The sequence below is a fragment of the Polypterus senegalus genome, unplaced genomic scaffold (assembly GCF_016835505.1).
Source record: "Polypterus senegalus isolate Bchr_013 unplaced genomic scaffold, ASM1683550v1 scaffold_7397, whole genome shotgun sequence".
Classification (NCBI taxonomy): domain Eukaryota; kingdom Metazoa; phylum Chordata; class Cladistia; order Polypteriformes; family Polypteridae; genus Polypterus; species Polypterus senegalus.
The window spans coordinates 141-5,648 of record NW_024378010.1 but is presented as its reverse complement, the minus strand read 5'-3'; the positions used below and the strand labels follow the sequence as shown (position 1 = coordinate 5,648).

At 45.8% G+C, this 5,508-nt stretch overlaps 1 non-coding gene and 1 pseudogene across 1 annotated transcript; both read left to right on the top strand.

Moving 5' to 3' along the window:
• LOC120519522 lies at positions 1-74 on the top strand (annotated as a pseudogene; the record flags this gene model as incomplete).
• A 4,775-nt stretch (positions 75-4,849) lies between these two features.
• On the top strand, positions 4,850-5,009 carry LOC120519521. The gene has a single exon (XR_005631562.1). It is a non-coding gene; the product is annotated as a U1 spliceosomal RNA (small nuclear RNA).
• Positions 5,010-5,508: the final 499 nt, after the last annotated feature.

Below are 5,508 nucleotides of genomic sequence, written 5' to 3'. Positions count from 1 at the left end.
CCCCGTTTTCCCCCAAATGCGGAAACTCGACTGCATAATTTGTGGTAGTGGGGACTGCGTTCGCGCTCTCCCCTGATAGTCCTGGTTCAAAAAACAGACTGAAAACATGCGTTTCAACTTATGGAAGTGGTGCTTGGGCGATTGTGAAGCAGGAGCCTGTGAGACAACGGCTCTGGGAGCTTTAAGCAATAAATAAAGAAGTTCCAAAAATCAATCAATCAATCTGTCTGTCTGTCCATTTATTTATTTATTTTAAGGACCCGCCCTAGAAAAATGATAATAAAAATAATATTAATTTAAATTAACTAATCAATGTATTTATTTATCTTAAGGACCCCCCACATAATAAATAATAATATAAATAATCATTCATTATTTTAGTGCCTCTTTACTGATTTTAAGCCGCTTCCCTTGCTGCCAAGAGCCCAGCTTCTGACACGGGTGGAAGGAGGAAAAGAAAAGACGAGGTGAAGGGCGACTCCTGCTGGCAGAAATGCAAAGCTTACAGCACTCGGTATTCCCAGTAAACGAGGGCTGCTCCTTTTTCTCTCCCCAAATATGCAACTTTGGAAGCCCTCTTTTCTGAACGACAGCCGTATGTTTTTTTTTTTTTTCCTCCTTCCCTGTCTGTCTTCATTTTTTTGCCATTCTTTGAAATTTTTCGGAATGTCTTTGAATTAAAATTTACGTTGTCCTTCATGCTGATCCCCTTCTGTCGGCTCTCGCCTCGCCACCCATTTAAGACCCCTGTTACCCGTTCCACCTCATGGATGGATGGATGGATGGATGGATACATAGATAGACAGATAGATCTCGTCCAGCTCTTCAGACGGGGAGCCTGCAACTTACAAAGGGGGCATCGTCCAGAAGGACCAGCAACCTCGTGTCCTGCTAGCAGTAACCCCACAGTGGCATGGAGCGCAAGCGTGAATATCGAAAAGTTTCTTAGCAGCCTTGTCGATTTTCAAAGCATTCGACTCAGTTGTTCGAGTTTCCCCTGTGGGAGTTCCTGAGACTTAGTGGGATTCCCCCTGAAGTTGCTGGATATCATGGCCAGCCCGTACACTGGTACTGTGAGTGGTGTGGAGACAGAACCTCTGTGTTTTTCCCAGTTGATTCTGTGGTTCGTCAGGGGTGTGTTCTTGCTCCTACTTTGTTCAGTGCTTGTATGGACTGGGTGTTGTGCAGGGTCATGGGGTTCAGCGGCTGGGGGCATTTGTTGGAGAAGAAAGATTCATGAATATTGACTTTGCTGATGATGCTGTGATTGTCGGAGTCAATGGAGGCTCTGATCAGGGTGCTCAAGAGACTGAGTGAGGAGTCTGAGTGTCTGGGCTTGTGAGTGTCCTGGATGAAACAAACCAGCCAGGCCTTTGATGACCTCTTGGGCACAGATATCAGCAGTGTCTGTTTCTGGAGAGTGTGTTGACCTTGTGGAGTGGTTATTCCTTGGCAGTGACATTCATGTCCCTGGTGACTCTTCCTATGAAGTCAGTAGACAGAGGGGGAGAGCTTGGTGGTTCATGAGGTCACGGGAAAAGGGGGGTGTGTAGCGCTCCCAATATCTCTGCAAAAGAACGAAAGGGCCAAGTCTTTAGAGTCCTGGTGCTTCCTTTCTTGCTATATGTTTGTGAGACATGGATGCTCCCAGTGACCTGAGGATGAAGACTGGACTCTTTGGTACTGTGCCCCTTCGGGGAATCCTTGGTACCGCTGGTTTTACTTTGTGTTCCTCATGGAATCGTTGGGGAAATGGAAGGAAAAACCACTAGGAAGAATAAGGTTGTCAAAATGTTGTGAAAGTATTGAGTTAAGAATACAGAGAGGATGGAGGGAAAGAAATGGAAAAAGATACAAAAAAAAAAAAAAAACAGGATTTTGGAGGTTAACGAACTTATCAATAGAAGGAAGATATTGCTGATGAAGGCAGTTACAATCCAAAACTATCGTATTTAGCAAATGTGTTTTCCACCAAAGAAATAGTAAAAAGAATTATAAGAAAGTGTTTGTGTTCTTATAGGGTTCATAATGTGAAAAATTGGCAGAAGGAAGGTAATGAAAATGGAGGAAAAGGTTCGAATATAGAAAGGAGTTGACTTTTAAAACACACAGCAACTGTTGTTAATATGACATTGTAAAATTGGAAGTTAGCGGATATGATCAGATATCTGCTAGGAACAGAATTCAAAAGCAAAGAGCCCAATTAAATAGGAAATCCGAGTGCCATCTGCAGGGCAAGTGGCAGGAGGACTTTGAGCACACATGAAAATACATAGAGGCGGTTAAAAAATTAGGGATCCATTTTGGAGAGGAGAAGGAGGGAAGAAGAGACTGGAAGGAGATGGAAAGAAAGTTATACAAGCTCACAAGTCCCCTGGAGGACTAGGAGACTAACATATGAGGGCAAAATTTTGCTAATTAAGTCAATAATTTTGCCCAGGCTCTTTTTCTGCAACAGTTTTTACGGACAAAATATATTCTAAGGAAAATCGAAGACAATGTTTTTATTTTTTGGGAGGTCTACAGATGAGAAGGTGCAAGACAGAAAGTAAAAGAAACAAAAAAGGAAAGGGGAAAAAGGTTTTCTGGACTTAAGGATCTTGTTAAGATTGAAATAAAGCCTTTACATATCCTTGTTAAGGCGGAAAGGGAGGGCAGCGATTTAGCCAGGTACATGATGGGTGGTCATCTAAGAAGGTTTGGGCTTTTTAAACCAGAACAAGAAACCATATGAGTTTGATTCCCAAACTATACAGGAGGTTGATGGACTGTATCAAAGATTGTGGGCTTCAGCAGGATGAAAAGGACTTGTGGAGGGGTGGAAAGAATTAGTGGAAAAAGTAAGGGAAAGTGAGAAGCCAGTAAACATTACTGGGAAATCTAGAGAGGAATCTAAACTGATATGGGAAAGATTTGGGGGAAAGTTTCCAAATAATCAAGTATGCAGATATAGCCTGGCTGGCCGCCCATGAAGCACTAGAAACCAACCTGGTTTTTAAGTAAAGAAAGAATTTACAAGGGCCTAAATGCCCCAGGGACGGATGTAAAAGAAAAAAAAAGTCAGTATGGACATGCAATGTGGGACTGCCCCACAGTGGCAAGGATATGGAAGGAAGTAAGGGAGACACATAGTAGACATCAAGCTGGATAGAGACTTGGTGGTGTTTGGGAGGTCAGGGAAAAGAGAGGTCGGGAAGAAAGATTGGGACCGAATAAACGTGATAAAAGAAGTATTGTGGAAGGCAAGGTGTGCATACACAAATAAACAGAAAGTTTTTTCCCAACAGAAAATAATTGAATGATCAAAAAAACCTCCTTTTTTGAGAAAAAACATCTCAACTTTGGGAAACCCTCTTTCTAAACGACAGCCTATGTTTTTTTTTTCTCTCCTTCCCCCGTCTGTCTTTTTTTTTTTTTTTTTTTTTTATTTTTTCCTTCTTTTAAATTTTGTAGCTTCCTTCTGCCACCCCTTTTAAGACCCTGTCCGTCCCCCATTTTTGATCCCCGTAACGTACCCCCGCCGGTATGAGGAAGTCAATTTAAAAAAGACTCGCCAGAGCCGGGGGCCTGGCCCTTTTCAAAGGGGAAAGCCCAAGAAAGGGCCAGCAGCCGCGTCCGCTCAACGTCAACCACCCGGGCTCCCCAGGGCAAGCGGGAAAACCCAGCTTCTGATATGGGTGGAAGGAGGAAAAGAAAAGACGAGCGAAGGGCGACCCTGCTGGCAGAAAGGCAAAGCTTACGGCACTCGGTATTCCCAGGCGGTCTCCCCATCCAAGTATAACCGAGCCCTGACTCTGCTTAGCTTCCGAGATCGGACGAGATCGGCGTGTTCAGAGTGGTAGGGTGCAAACGAGGGCTGCTCGTTTTCTCTCCCCAAATAGGCAACCTGTGGAAGCCCTCTTTTCTAAACGACAGCCCTATGTTTGTTTTTTTTCTCCTTCCCCTGTCTGTCTTCATTTTTTTTTTTTTTTTTTAATTGCCATTCTTTTGAAATTTTAATTTATGTCTTTTGAATTAGAATGTGCGTTGTCCTTCATACTGATCCCTTCTGTCGGCTCTCTCGCTCGCCACCCATTTAAGACTCCCTGTTACCCGTTCCACCTCATGGATGGATGGATTGATGGATGGATGGATGGATGGATAGATAGACAGAGAGATCTCGTCCAGCTCATCAGACGGGGAGCCTGCAACTTTACAAAGGGGGGCATCTTCCAGAAAGAACCAGCAACCTCGTATCCTTGCTAACGTGCAATCCCACAGTGGCATCAAAGGGAGGGCAAGCACCGCTCAAGTCTCGAACGTGTACCCAGCGCTGCCCCAGATCACTCGGCGGCCTCGGCGCAGGTCTTCCTGAGGGTGCTCTGCTGCCGCGTGCGAGCGCCCACGCCGAGGGCTTCTTCCTCGGTCTCCGGAGCGCAGGGTCGCCCCTTTCCTCTGTCGCAGCTTTGCCCTGCCTGCCCTGTCTGCCGCCTGCCGCCTGTCTTTGCTGTTGGGCGGCTGTTTCTCATTCAGCATCCCGCCCAGTCCTACCCCTCCTGTTTCTCTCCAGCCAATAAGCTCCAGCGATGGGTGGCTGGTTTGCATAAGAGCAGGTGCACCTTGGGGTTGCTAGTGAAACCTGTCTAATCAAGGTGGTGAGGTCGGTGCAACCCCAACATCCGGGTCACGGTGCACACGGGCGTCTGGGCAGCAGCTAGCTCCGCAGCATGCGCGCCCGAGGCCAAAGAAGCCCGAAGGATCCCGAAGAGCCGAAGGAGGCCGAAGGACCGAGGACTGTGCTGGGGAAACCTCCCGCCGCCGAGCGATGAAGCCGAGGAAGTGGGAGGATGAGCGCCGGGCTGTACAACTCATACTTACCTGGCAGGGGAGATACCATGATCACTAAGGTGGTTCTCCCAGGGCGAGGCTCATCCATTGCACTCCGGGTGTGTTGACCCCGCGATTTCCCCAAATGCGGGAAACTCGACTGCATAATTTGTGGTAGTGGGGACTGCGTTCGCGCCTCCCTGATAAGTCCTGGTTCAAAAAACAGACTGAAAACATGCGTTTCAACTTATGGAAGTGGTGCTTGGGCGATTGTGAAGCAGGAGCCTGTGAGACAACGGCTCTGGGAGCTTTATAAGCAATAAATAGAAGTTCCAAAAATCAATCAATCAATCTGTCTGTCTGTCCATTTATTTATTTATTTTAAGGACCCCCGCCTAATAGAAAAATTGATAATAAAATAATATTAATTTAAATTAACTAATCAATGTATGTTATTTATCTTAAGGACCCCCACACACATAAAAATAATAATATAAATAATCATTCATTATTTTAGTGCCTCTTTACTGATTTTAAGCCGCTTTCCTTGCTGCCAAGAGCCCAGCTTCTGACACGGGTGGAAGGAGGAAAAGAAAAGACGAGGTGAAGGGCGACTCCTGCTGGCAGAAAGGCAAAAGCTTACAGCACTCGGTATTCCCAGTAAACGAGGGCTGCCTTTTCTCTCCCCAAATATGCAACTTT